Source organism: Struthio camelus, chromosome 5 (assembly GCF_040807025.1).
Source record: "Struthio camelus isolate bStrCam1 chromosome 5, bStrCam1.hap1, whole genome shotgun sequence".
Classification (NCBI taxonomy): domain Eukaryota; kingdom Metazoa; phylum Chordata; class Aves; order Struthioniformes; family Struthionidae; genus Struthio; species Struthio camelus.
The window spans coordinates 14,607,274-14,620,932 of record NC_090946.1 but is presented as its reverse complement, the minus strand read 5'-3'; the positions used below and the strand labels follow the sequence as shown (position 1 = coordinate 14,620,932).

The window sequence follows — 13,659 nt, the reverse complement described above, 5'->3', positions numbered from 1 at the left end:
AGAGCGGGCAGCCTCCGAGTATCGTTCGGGGAGGCTGGGGAGCCTCCGCGTGCCTTTCTGTGCGGCCGGGGAGCCTCCTCCTACCTTTGGGTACGGCCGGGCAGTCTCGGAGTGTCGTTCGAGGAGGCCGGGTAGTCTCCGCGTGTCGTTCGAGGAGGCCGGGGAGCCTCCCCGTGCCTTTGGGTGCGGCCAGAGATCCTGTGCGTGTCTTTAGGTGTGGCCGGGGAGGCTCCGCATATGTTTCGGTACGTCCGGGCAGCCTTTGAGCGTCGTTGTAGGAGAGCGGACAACCTCTGTGTGCCTTTGGGTACGTCCAAGCAGCCTCGGAGTGTCGTTGTAGGAGGCCGAGCAGCCTCGGCGTGTCGGTCTAGTGGAGCGGGCAGCCTCCGCGTGTGGTTGTAGGAGACTGAGCAGCGTCTGAGTGTCGTTTTAGGAAGCCGGTTAGCCACTGCGTGTCTTTTGGTAGGGCCGGACAGTATCTGAATGGGGTTCAAGCAGAGCGGGGAGCCTCCGAGTGTCATTGTAGGAGGCCAGGCAGCCTCCGCGTGTCGTTCTAGGAGGCTGGGCAGCCTCCGCGTTCCTTTTGGCGGCTGGGGAGCCTCTGCCTGCCTTTCAGTGCGGCCAGGGAGCCTGCGAGTGTCATCCTAAGAGGCCGAGGAGCCTCTAAATGTCGTTCTAGGAAGCTGAGGAGCCTCCGAGTGTCGTTCTAGGAGACCAGGGAGCCTCCGTGTGCCTTTGGGTGCGGCCAAACAGCCTCTGAATTTTGTTCTAAGAGACCAGGAAGCCTGTGAGTGTCTTTCTAGGAGATTGGGGAGCCTCCGTGTGCCTTTGGGTGCAGCCAGGGAGCCTCCGCGTGTCGTTCTAGGAAGTCAGGAAACGTGCACGTGCGTTTGGGTGCAGCTGGGCAACCTGCGAGTGTTGTTCTAGGAGACCGGGCAGCCTCGGAGCGTCATTCTTGGAAGCCAGGCAGCCTCCGAGTGTCATTTCAGTCGACCGGTCCGGCTCCGCGTGCCTTTGGGTGCGGCCGTGCAGCCTCTGAACTTCGTTCTAGAGACCGGGGAGCCTCGGAGCGTTGTTCTAGGAAGCGGAGGATCCTCTGTGTGCTTTTTGGAGCAGCCGGGGAGCATCTAGTTTTGTTCTAGGAAGCCGGGTATCCTCCGTGTGCCTTTGGGTGCGGCCAGAGAGCCTCCTCGTCCCTTTCGGTGCAGCCGGGGAGCCTGTGCATGTCGTTCTAGGAGAGTGGGCAGCATCCGAGTGTCGCCTTCGAGTCGGGAGCATCCGCGTGTCGTTGTAGGAGACCGGGCAGCTTCCGAGGATCGTCGTAGGAGACCGGGCAGCCTCGGAGTGTCGTTGTAGGAGGCTGAGGAGCCTCCGACTGCCTTTGGGTGCGGCCAGGGAGCCTCCGAGTGTCGTTCTACAAGATCGGGGAGCGTCAGAGTGTCGTTCTGGTGAGTTGGGGATCCTCCGCGCGCCTTCGAGTGCGGCCGTGGAGCCTCCGCGTGCCTTTGGGTGCGGCCTGGACAGCTTCGTATCAGGCTCTGCGTGTTCAGACGGCCTTGTGGCAGGCTCTGCAGGCTTGGGCGAGCTTGGAGGGGCTCTGTGGTCTCATTGGGGCTCTTTTGGAGGTGGCCCGGCTGAGGCCCTCCGTGTGCCCTCTGGGGTGCCGCACCCTCCTGGGGGTGTTTTTTGGCCCCATCCCAGCCCCCTTGGTCTGTCTGTTGTGGTGCCTCTGAGTCATTTGGTGCCTTTTGGGGCACCTGCGACCCCTCGGGGTGGCTTTGGGGGTGCCCAGACCCCATGTTGTGCTTTTGCGTTGTCCGTGACCCCTCGGTGTGCGTTTGTGCCCTCCGCAGGGCTCTTCAGGTGCCCCGTGGTGCTGCCCAGACCCGTCGCTGCCCCTCTGGGGACGCCCCAGAGCCCTCGTGGTGCCCGCTGGTGCTCCCCAGGGCATTCGGTGTGCCTCTGGGTGCTGCGCTGGCGTCTTGGGGGCCTTTGGGGGTGGCCCGGCCGTATGGGTGTGCTCTGGGAGGGCAGCCGGAGCCCTGGGTGTGCTTTGTGGTGTCCGCTGGGTGCCTTGGTGTGGGGTCGGTGGCTGCCTGGAGGCGTTTGTGGTGCCGTTAGGGTTGCCGGTGGCCCTTGGAAGGGGGTTGGGGCGCTCGTCGGAGGCCTCGTGGCCCCTTTGGGGGTGTCCTGGGCCCTCGGGGGTGTCTTTTGGTGCTGGCCAGGGCTTGTGAGGTGCGTGTGGTTGCTCGCAGAGGCCTGGCTGTGCCTTGTGGTGCCTCTGCGGCCCCTGGTTGTGGCTCTCCTGGTGGCCCAGGGAGCTCGGTGGGCGTGTTGGTGCGTCGCGGGTGCCTGCCCGTGCCTTTTGGTGCGCCCAGGGCCCTCGGGGTGCGTGTGGGGGTGCCGTGGAGCCGTCTGGTGTGCCTTTTGGGGTGCTTAGAGGTGCTGAGGGTGCCTTTTGGTGTGCGCTGGGCCCCTTGGTGTGGCTTTTGGGGCAGCCCAGGGCTGTGGATGTGGCTTTTGGGGCACCGCAGAGCCATGTCGTGTGCTTGTTGGTAGGTCCCAGGCGGGTTGTTGTGGCTTTTGGGGTGCCCCTGGCCCCACGTTGGGCCTTTCGGAGAGGCCTGGCGCCCTCAGCAGTTTTCTCCTGCTGCCCCGGGCTCCTCGGTGGGCGTTTCGGAGCAGCCTGAGCCCCGAGTGGGGCTGTGGGTGCTCCCCGGTGCCCCCGTTGCGCGTTTGGGGCTGCCCTGGAGCCCGCAGTGTCACTTTTGGCGCCCCGCAGAGTGTTTGCCGCGTCTTTCAGGGCTTTCCTGGCCTCTCGCTGTGCTGCTCGGGCCACGGGGACCCCCCGGTGTTTCTTTTGGAGTGCCTCAGCCCCTCGGTGTGCCGTCCGGGGTGCCCGGGGCCCCTTGGTGTGCTTTTTGGGGGCCCCTAGACCCCTTGGTGTGCTTTTCAGTGCCTGCTGGTCCCCTTGCTGTGCCTTTTGGTGCGCCCCAGAGCTCGGGATGCGGCTTTTGGGGCACCGCAGACCCATTTCTTGTCCTTTTAGGTATGTCCTGGGCCTGTTGGTGTGTATTTTGGGGTGTCTTAGCCCCCTCGGAGTGCCTTTCCTTGCACCCCAGAGCGATGGGGGGGGTGCCTTGTGTGGTGCTCTGCTTCCCCCAAGTGCCTTTCAGGGTGCCCCTGGACCCTCAGTGTGGCTTTGGGGGCACCCTGCACCCCTAGGAGGTGCCTTTTGGGGCACCCCAGAGCACTTGGGGTGCTCTTCAGGGTGCTCTAGCCACCTCGGGTGCTTTTCCTGGAGCCCCGCTGTAGCTCTTTGAGAGCCCTCTAGGCTTCGGTTTGCCTTTTGAAGCGTCTGAGATGTTTCTGCTCGCCTGTGGGGATGTGCTGGAGCCCTGGGGTTTGCTTTTTGGCTCCCCAGAGCCTTGGGGGTGGTTTGTTTGTTTGTTTGTTTGTGTTTTTCCCCTTCCAGAGCACCTCGGAGCCCTCCGTTTGGTTCCTCGGCCCGCCGCTCGCTTCTCCGTGCGCCCCGGCTCCTCGGGTTGCCTTTTGGAGCACCCTCGATGCTTGGATTGTCTTGTGGGGCACCCCAGAGCCCCCCCCCCCAACACTGCACCCCGCTGGCTTCGCCCCAGCCAGGCGGGGAGGGGCTTGTGCAGCACCTGCAGGCAGGCAGGAGGCAGAGGAGTTTGGCAGCGATCCCCTTGCCCTGCCCAGCACCAGGAGGAGGAAGAGGAGGGAGCCGCGGTCCTGTGCCCGCGGAGCCCTCTCCGGCCGGGCAGCGCGCGGCAGCTCAGCCGTCAGCAGCCGGGCAGAGGACGGGCCACCAAGGGCTCTTGTCTTTCCCTTGCAGCCCGCCCGGCCCTGCGGCAGCGCCAGCGGAGTCAGTGAGACGGCCGGGCCCGGCCCCCAGCCCCCAGCCCCCAGGGACCCGATCCCGGAGCCCAAGGGGGAGAGCAGCCTCCTCTCCAGGGAGAGCAGCGTTGCCGGCCCTGCCGGGCCCCCAGGCGGTGGAGAAAGCAGCCACGGCCGCTGCGGGGCCATCTAGGTCCCCGGGGCCCCGACCTTTCCGCGGCTGGACGTGGGCGTTCCTCGTGACAGCCAAGGTTTGGGCGTCAACTCGGCTGGGGGCACGTGGCCGAGCAGCGAGGGCGCCCCAGGCACAGCGAGGCCGCGGCGCTTTTTTGCCCCGAGCAGCTCCCTGGAGCGGGAGCGGCTCCAGTGGGGCCAGGCCTGCCCCTGCCCCCCGGGGGAGCCGGGCGGGTCGAGGCCGGCCCCCGACACCCACCCCTGCCCTTAAAGGCAGGCTTGGGAGACTGTCAGAGTCTTCAAGCCTCAGGGTGCTCTTCAAGTAGCTTGGAGGTCCTTAATTTCTTCCCAAGTCCCTCAGTGTAACTGGAAGACCAACCTCAGGGACTCAGCCCACCTGGGAGACCTCTCTTCTGCAGGGCTCCCAGGTCAGCTGCGTTCCTTACAAGTCCCTAGGGGCTGTCAGAGTCTTAAAGTCTCTGGGGGCTCTGAAGGGAACCAGGAGGCACTGAGGAAGACATTAAGGAGCTCCAAGTACCTGGAAGACCAACCTCAGGGAGTCCGCCCACCTGGGAGACCTTTCTTCTTCAGGTCTCCCAGTTGGGCTGAGTCCCTGAGGTGGTTCTTCCAGTAACTTGGAGAGCCCCCAGAGACTTGAAGACTCTGAAAGTCTCCCAGCCCTGCCTTTAAGGGCAGTGGTGGGCGTCGGGGGCAGGCCTGGACCCGATTGGCTCCCCCGGGGGGCAGGGGCCGGCCTGGCCCAATGGGGGCCCTGGAGGCCCCTGGGCTCCCTAGCCTAAGAGACTTGTGTGGGGACAGAAATTCAGCAAGGCTTTTTTGCCCCCACACAAGTCTCTTAGGCTAGGGAGCCCAGGGGCCTCCAGGGCCCCCATTGGCTCCTGGGGGGGGTGTGGCCCAATGGGGGCCAGGCCTGGCCCCCACGCCCCCCACTGCCCTTAAAGGCAAGGTGGAGAGGCTTTAAGGCTCTTCAAGTCCCTGGGGGCTCCTTCAGTTCCATGAAGAGCCCCCAGAGACTTGAAGAGCCTTAAAGCCTCTCCACCTTGCCTTTAAGGGCAGCAGGGCCAGGCCTCAGCCCAGACCCCCCCACTCCCCAGCCTCAGGGCTTTGGTGGGGGCACAAAAAAGCCCTGCCCAGCGGCTGCCCCCACACAAAGCCCTGAGGCCAAGGAGTGCTCGCTGCTCCCTCGTCGCCCCGGCCTTCCCCGCTGCCTCCCGGGCTGGAGCTGGGCTGCCAGGGCCCCTGCTCAAAGAAAGGGCCAACCTGGGGGCGAGGAGAAACAGCCCCTTGGGACAGGAGCTCTTCCCCGAGCAGGGAGAACGCAGCCTTCGGCAAGCTGCGAGCAGGCGTGAACAGAGACCGCGCACAGAACACAGCACGTGGCACCTCGCCTCAGCTGGGGCTCGCGCCAAGTTTTATTGCCCAGAGCCCAAACACCTTCGCGCGGTGCCACCGTGCCCGAGTCCCACTTGGCGCTTCCTGGGGAGCAGGACGAGCTGGCAGGCGCAGGCCGCCTTCCTGCTGCGGCAGCTCCTGGAGGGGTGCGTGAAGGCCAAAGCCGGATTCTTGCTCCTTCGGGGGGTGGTGGGGGGGGGTCTCTGGGAAAGCAGGTCACTTCCTCAGTGCAGCTGGAGTCTGAAGCTGGGGCCCCAAAGAGCTGCGGGAGGGGTGGGCAAGAGATGAAAGAGCAGCTCTTGCCAGCAACCAGCACCTAGGAAAACAAAACAGAGCTCTTCAGAAAGAGCAGGAGCAGGCACTTTCCCTCTCTCAACACTCGGGCCCGACCCCGCGTCCCCCCCGGGGAGCGGGCGCTGGGGCTCTGCGCGCTGCGGCTCTGCCTTCTGGCCTTCAGCGCATCCACAGAGCACGGCTCCTGCTGAAAACAGAGCAGAAACGCACAACACTAGTGGCCCCAAATATGAAAAAACAATACTACTACTAATAATGAAATAAATCAAAACCAGAGCCATAGCTTGTCTGGCACCTACCAGGCCTCAAAGGTCTCGGAAGGAGCCCGAGCGCCGCTGCTCTCTGCGCGCTGCCAGGGATGGGCAAAACGCCTCTTCCTCCCATACGCAGCTCAGGCCCATTTCTCCTCCTCCTTCGTGTGCAAGGCGACAGCGCTGAACACCAAGAGGCCTGCCTTCAGGGAGAAGGCGCCGGCACAGTACAGAAATGCCGAGGGGACACAACGTTCCTACTGCGTGGGCTGCAGGGGACGCCCAGACACCTAGAAAAGGAGAGACCCTCTCTCGAGTCTGGCACTGCACCACAACACAGCAACAGCAGCTCTTGCACACAACTCACACTCCCTCTCCTGTATTAGTGCCCGTGGCTTCCCTGAAAAGGCAAGGGAGCTCTTGAGGTTCTGCCCCAAATCACTGCTTTCCTCCTTAGCTAAAAGCTCGCAGACATGTCCCACCTCGTTTTCCAGCGCCACGTTCTCTACTCTGCAAGAAACAGTTGCACAATTCAACTCTCCGCAACACCAAGACTCTCCGGGCTGCCTTTCGCAGCAACTGCCCAACAGCTCCCCAAAAAGGGGCAGCCACAAGCACAGGTTGTTGGGAAGCCCAGGCCGGGAGCTTGCTAAACAACTCCAAAAAGCAAAGCCAAAGAGAAGCAAGTCCAAAGTCCTCCAGCCCCTCGTACGCTCCAGGACACTGCAGCCCAGCCAGAGCTGTCCCAGAGAGCCCCTTCCCCTGGCACGAGACATTCCCACCGGCCTTACCTGCGGAGAGGAGCCCCGGGGAGCGTAACCCAGTTGGTCATGACCTACTGGGAACTGAAACACCCCACAGCCCTCCGGCAGCGGGAGCTGCACGCCCCAGTTGCCCCCTCAGACAGACAAAGCGGCCACGTTGAACTGAGCCAGGCAACAGAAAACACAACCGAGAAACGCAACCGAGCTCTCAGTGAGCACATCAGCTCTCAGCAGCCACAAAGGAAGCAGACAGAGATCTTGCAGAGACAGGACACAGCTCCCACTACGCTTCTCAGCTCCCCAGGCAGCTGAAACCCCAAAACAGCCTCGCCAGTAAAACACATCTTCTACTTATACGCTTCACAGGCAAGGAGATGGTTTTTCCCCCTGGCCAAATGATACGCTCTGATTCCACTTTCTACAGCAAAGGTTGAAAGCTCTGCACGGGCAGACAGACAGACAAGGAAGGACCCCGCGCCAGCGCCACCACACGCCGCGCCACCACCAGGCTCCAGCGGCTCCCACAGGGCTGGGAACCAGCCTGCCAACACCCGCCCCCGAAGAAAGCCCGAGGGAGGGCGGCAGCCGCGCTGGAAACCTGCCGCCCCCGGCAGCAGACGAGCCCCCGGCGGGGCGGGAAGCGCCACCCGGCCGCCTCGGGGCCGCCAGGGAAGCCCTTGCCCGAGCGCTGCCCCCTCCCCGGCGCTCCGGACAGCCCGGCCGCCGGCTGCCAACGCTCCCTCCTCCGGCGCCGCCCGCAGCCCGCCGGGCACTCGCTGCACGGGCCGGCAAACAGCGCCCGCAGACACCCAGCGCTCCGCTGCCGGCGCTCGCTCCTCCGCGCCGCCCGCCGGTGCTGCCAGCAGCTCGCGGCCGGCACCATCGCGCACGTCCCGCTCGGTCCCGCCGCGCTGCCAACGGCGCTGCCACAACCGTTGCGCGTTGCCCAGGCGAGAGCGACCGGCCGCCCCGACCGCCTCCCCGCGCCCGGCCCGGCCCCCCCGCCGCCCCCGAGCCCGGCTGCGCCACGACCCGCCGCGCGTCCCGCAGCCTGCCGCTCTCCAGCAGCGCCGCGCCACCGCACCAGACAGGACGCGACGCGACGCGACGGGACCCGGCCGCCGCCGCCAGGCGCCACCACACAGCCAGCCACCCCGCCGCCATCTTCGCCGCCGGCCGCTCGCTCCCCCCTCCCCCGGCCAGAGGCGGGAGCGGGGCGCCAATCAGCGGCGGGCGGCGCGCAGGCGCCCTCCAATGGCCGAGAGGCAGCTGGCCCGGCCGGCCAATCCCCGCGGCGGCCCGGGCGGAGGGCGGGAGGGAGCGGAGAGAGGCCGGAGATGGCGTCCGGCGGCCGTGGGCGCCGCCGAGCGGGCGGGCGGGCGGGCGGCGGGGCCGGGTCTGCCGGCGCCAGGGACGCGGTCCCCGCTGTCCCCCCTCAGTGTCCCCCTCGCTGTCCCCCCTCAGTGTCCTCCCGCCCGTCGCCGCCCGGTCGGCTGTCGCCGGCGGCAGAGGGCAGCGGGGAGGGCAGGCGCCGTGCGCGGGCAGGGCAGGGGCTGCGGGCAGGGCAGGCAGGAAGCGGCGGTGGCTCGTGTGACCCACGTCGAGGCCCCGCCGAGCTCCTCCCGGCCCGGGTCGCCCCCGACGGGCTCGCCCGGTCCCAGGCCGCTCTCCCCCAGCTCATACAGTCCTGCCCAGGCTCGTGCGGGCTTGCGCGGAGCTTGTCCAGCCCCTCGTCCAGCCCGAGGGGCTCCTACGGCCCCGCACGGGTCTCCGCGGGCTTGTGTAGTCCCGCGTTGAGCTCGGGGGGGCCTGCGCCCGGCTCCACAGACTCACAGCATGGTTGAGGTTGGCAGGGACCTCTGGAGATCATCTAGTCCAACCCCCCTGCTCCAGCAGGCTCCTCTAGAGCGTATTGCCCAGGATCGCATCCAGTCGGGTTTTGAATGTCTCCAGGGAAGGAGACTCCACCACCTCTCTGGGCAACCTGTGCCAGTGCTCACTCACCCTCACAGTCGAGAAGTTTTTCCTCAGGTTCAGGTGGACCTGCCTGTGCTTCAGTTTGTGCCCGTTGCCTCTTGTCCTGTCACTGGGCACCACGGAGAAGAGACCGGCCTCATCCTCTTGAACCCCCCCCACAACCACCCTTCAGATACTTGCACACATTGATGAGATCGCCTCTCAGTCTTCTCTTCTCCAGGCTCAACAGGCCCAGCTCTCACAGCCTTTCTGCAGAGGAGAGATGCTCCAGTCCCCTCATCCTCTTTGCAGCCCTCCGCTGGACTCTCTCCAGGAGTGCCATGTCTCTCTTGTCCTGGGGAGCCCACAACTGCACCCAGGACTCCAGGGGAGGCCTCCTCACCAGGGCTGAGGAGAGGGGCAGCATCACCTCCCTCCACCTGCTGGCAACACTCTTCCTCAGGCACCCCAGGAGACCATTGGCCTCCTTGGCCACAAGGCCACATTGCTGCCTCATGCTTCACTTGTTGCCCACCAGCACTCCCAGGTCCTTCTCTGCAGAGCTGCTTGCCAGCAGGTCAACCCCCAGCCTGTCCTGCTGCCTGGCCTTCTTCCTCCCGAGGTGCAGCACCTTGTGCTTGCCTATGTTGAACTTCAGGAGATTCCTCTCCGCCCAGCTCTCCAGCCTGCCCAGGTCCCTCTGCATGGCAGCACAGTCTTCTGGTGCGTCAGCCACTCCCCCCAGTTTAGTATCATCAGCAAACTTGCTGAGGGTGCACTCTGTGCCTTCCTCCAGGTCATTGATGAATACATTGAACAAGAGTGGACCCAGGACTGACCCCTGGGGGACACCGCTAGCTGCAGGCCTCCAACTAGACTCTGCGCCACTGACCACAACCCTCGGCGCTTGGCCATCCAGCCAGTTCTCAGTCCACCTCACCAGCCACTCATCTAACCCCCACTTCCTGAGTTTACCTGGGAGGATGGGATGGGAGACAGTGTCAAAAGCCTACGAGTTTCTATGGGCCTGAACAGGGCTCGTACGGGCCTGTGCTGAGGTCATACAGGCTCGCGCCAGGCCCTGCAGGCTCATTTGCGTCCATGCTGGGCTCTGCAGGGTCCTACAGGCCCCCACAGGGCTCCCTGGGCGCGTACGGACCCACATGGGGCTCTATGGGCTCATCCAGGCCCCCACTGCGCTGGTGCGGGTCCCTGCCGGGCCCTAGGGGCTTGTGCAGACTTGTGCTGGGCCCTCCAGGCTCCTATGGGCCTGTGCCAAGCTCGTACAGGCCCGTGCCAGGCTCTACAGGCTTCTAAGAGCCTGAACGGGGCTCTAGGGGCTTGTACAGCCCCATGCCAAGCTCACATGGGCTTGTGCCAGGCCCTGCAGGCTTGTACGAGCCCTTGCTGGGCTCTGCGGGCTCGTACAGACCCCCACGGGACTCCACGGGCTCATAGGGGCCCATGCCAAGCTCGTAGGAGCCCGCGCCAGGCCCTAGGGGCTCGTATGGGCCCTTGCCAGGCTCTGTGGACTTCTATGGGCCTGCACGGGGCTCTGTGGACTCATACAGAGCTGTTTGGGGCTGTATGGGCTTGTACGTCCCCATGCTGAGCACATATGGGCCCGTGCCGAGCTCTGTGGGCTGGTACGGTCCTGCACAGCGCTCTACGGGCTCGTACGAGCCCACACCAGGCTCTGTGGGCTCGTACTGGCTCACACTGAGCTTGTTCAGGTCAATGCCAGGCCCTGTGGGCTGGTACGGGCCCGCACTGGGCCCTAGGGACTCCAACGGACTCGTGCTGGGCCCTACAGGCTCATACGGGACCGCTCCGAGTTCGTGCGGGCCCGTGCCGGGCGCTATGAGCTAGTATCAGTTTGCCGTTATCTTTGCTGCCTTACATCTGCCTTAGGCCTCCTCGCTGCAGTCTTTCTCCTTTCCCTTCCTCCCCTTAGACACGTCCTGTGTGGTTTCCAAGACATGTTAACCCCATCTTCTGTGCCCGTAACTGAGGCTCGAAAGGAAGGCAGACAGCAGGAAAGGAAGGCAAAAGGAAAAGAGCGGCTTTTTGATAGGAAGCCGACAGTCTTAAAACCCATTAGGCTAGTAACTGGGGTGGAGTTATCTCATCTAACTTTAGGAAGCCAAACTTAAGGTCTGAACTGCTTCTCCGGGCTCCCTCCCTAGGCTGTGGAGAAAAACGGGCCCTTCCAGAGAGCCCTTCACCCAATCGATCCCCGAGAGCGGTGGGACTGCAGAAGGACTGCACGTCTCTAGCCGTTATGTCTGCCACCGGAGGAAAATGATAATCCTGCCTAAATGTAGTCTCACGTGTGCAAGGGGTGTATCAAAGCATCTGGAAAGGACTCTCACCACGTGGTGAGCCGAAATCCTGAATTCCAATTGTGACTCTGTGAAATACTGGGGTGCCAGAGGATTTCCTGGAACTGAGAAGGATGTAGAAAAGCATGAGCAGACTAGTCAAAGAGATGACCCTTTCCGTTAAAGGAACGGGAGCCTGGAGGAGGGCTCTTCAGGAAGGAAAAGAGACAGCTGAGAGAGGTAGGAGAGAGCTGCCTGGAACGAAGTGCTGTGGGAAAGGGGAACAAGGCAAGTCTCGGTGTCCTTCAACAGCAGCTGGAGCTAGGAGGTGCCATACTTGAAGAGAGAAGAAAAGGAGGTATTCTTTCAGCCCCAAAGGGTTGGAGAATGGAAGCAAATTAAAGGGCATGCTTGATTTGTGGCCACTTGGAGACAGGAGAGCGAAGTAGAATTGCTGGTCTAACTTGTGCTGCTGTTGTTGTTGGTGGTGCTAGAAACAGATCCCCTCAGGTGAGGCACGGCGACACGAAGAAGTCATTGCCTAGTGAGGAGAACAACAGCTTCTTTGACTACTCCCTCAAGAAAAACATAAAATAAACACACTCCTTTTATTTTGGAAACACTCTCTCTTCTTCTTTTTGCTTCGAGCCTAATTAGGAATAGTAGGAAAAAATGACATCACATTCCCCAAGAAAAAACACTGGTATTTACTGCATTTGTTCCTTTAATGATTGGAGATGGGGGGGGGGTCTTATTTAGGCTGTGTATTGGCTTTGGTACATCAGGAAAATGGCAGACCAAGCTGACCAAACAGTGTGTGTCCACTTGGCACGTTGTGAATAGCTCTCGAGATAACACTGACCTTAACGACTATGTCCCTAGTGAATAGAAAAGGGCTCCTGCTCACATGCGGTTTTACACACGCACACCCCCCCAAATTAAGATGTAAATCTTAAATCCTATCCTAGGGGATCATCTTAATTATCTGCATGGCAGACAGCTACAGTTATTTTGGATGCCTTAGTGCATCATAGCGAGTGGGGTACCCCAGGGGTCGATACTGGCTTCAATCGTGTTCAAGTTGTTCCTCAGAAACTTGGCTGAAGGGACAGCGTGCACCCTCAGCGAGTTTGCGGCTGTTCTGAACTGGGAGGTACGGTTGCAACCCTGGAGGGTTGTAGCGCCGTTCAGTGGGAGCTCGACAGGCTGGAGAGATGGGCAGAGGGGAAGCTCATGAAGTTCAAGCCAAGGAAGGGCAGAGTCCTGCCCTGCAGGAGAAACACCCTGGTGCAGCAGTACAGGCTGGGGAGTGAGGTGCTGGGAGTGCAGGTGGCCAGCAAGTTGAGCACGAGGCAGCAACGTGCCCTTGTGGCCAAGGCAGCCAACGATCTCCCGGGCTGCAGTAGGCAAAGCATTGGCAGCAGGTTGAGGGCGGTCATCCTCTCCCTCTCCTCAGCCCTGGTGAGGCCTCGCCTGGAGTCCTGGGTGCAGGGGTGGGCTCCCCAATACAAGAGAGACATGGAGCTAGTGCAGTGAGTGCAGCTGAGGGTTCCTCAGATGCTGAAGGGATGGGGGCATAGGAGGAAAGGCTGCGAGAGCTGGGCCTGTTCAGCGTGGAGAAGAGCAGCCTGAGGGGGGGATCTGACCAATGGGTAGAAATATCTGAAGGGAGGGAGTCAAGAGGATGGGGCCAGAGCCTTGTCAGACAGGCCCACTGACAGGAGGCGAGGCAGTGAGCACAAACTGAAGCACAGGCAGGTCCGTCCGAACCCGAGGACAAACGTCTTTGCTGTGGGAGTGATGGAGCGCTGGAACAGGCTGCCCAGCGAGGTCGTGCAGTCCCCATCCGTGGGCATGGTCAAAAGGCATCTGGCTAGGGTGCTGGGCAACCCGCTCTAGGTGACCCTGCTGGAGCAGAGGGGTTGGACTAGATGATGTCCAGAGGTCCCTTCCAACCTCCACCGCTCTGTGAGTCTGTGACCAGAGCCCCATGGAGGCGCAGAGGCAGACAGAGGTGGCCGAGGGGCAGGCAGCCCTGCGCCCCTGAAGGGATGTGCCCTGCCCCTCCCTAGGGCGGCGGGTCACAGCAGGGTCCTTTGTGACCCCATGGCGCCCCATGGTGTTGTTGGGCACCACTATGGCATGAGCAAGGCAGTGTCCGGGAGGACGGCAACAGGAAAGGAAGGAGCACGCAGGGCTGCTGAAGGAGCCCTTGAGCGCGCAATGTCTTTCCCTGTCGCCCCGGGCAGCCCCGCAGTGCGAGGCGTTTCCCCAAGGCACCCCCAGCTCAGACCTGGGTAAGAGGGCTGGGGCTGGGGCTGAGCAGCTCCCCAGGGCCTCAAGGGGGCCCTTGGCCATGGCCATGGCCAGGAGAGGAAGGAGCAGGCAGGGTGATGGGGTGGGGCTGGAGCTAAGGTGCAGGAGAGCTGGCGCCAGGGCCCAGCACACCTGCAGCGGGCAGGGGGACGCCAATGTCCCGCAGGGAACCACCCTCTGCTGGTGGCGTTAGCGAAAGGTTTTCCTTCCAAGAACATCTTGGCAAAGCCTGCGGGCATTTTCCAAATGACACCTTTCGCATGGAAAAACCACAGCCGTGGGCTCGGCCTTCTCCAGCCAGGCTGTCTGCTA

The 13,659-nt window shown here is 63.0% G+C and overlaps 1 long non-coding RNA gene across 1 annotated transcript in view; it reads right to left on the bottom strand.

The window, feature by feature from the left end:
* Window positions 1-5,418: 5,418 nt before the first annotated feature.
* The window catches only part of LOC138067416 (uncharacterized), a 62,674-nt gene continuing 54,433 nt past the window's right edge, over window positions 5,419-13,659 (bottom strand). Inside the window, exons 2-3 of the long non-coding RNA XR_011141276.1 lie at window positions 6,039-6,280; window positions 5,419-5,761 (exon numbers count right to left, since the gene is read on the bottom strand). This is a non-coding gene — a long non-coding RNA (uncharacterized lncRNA). The remainder of the gene's footprint in view (window positions 5,762-6,038; window positions 6,281-13,659) is intronic.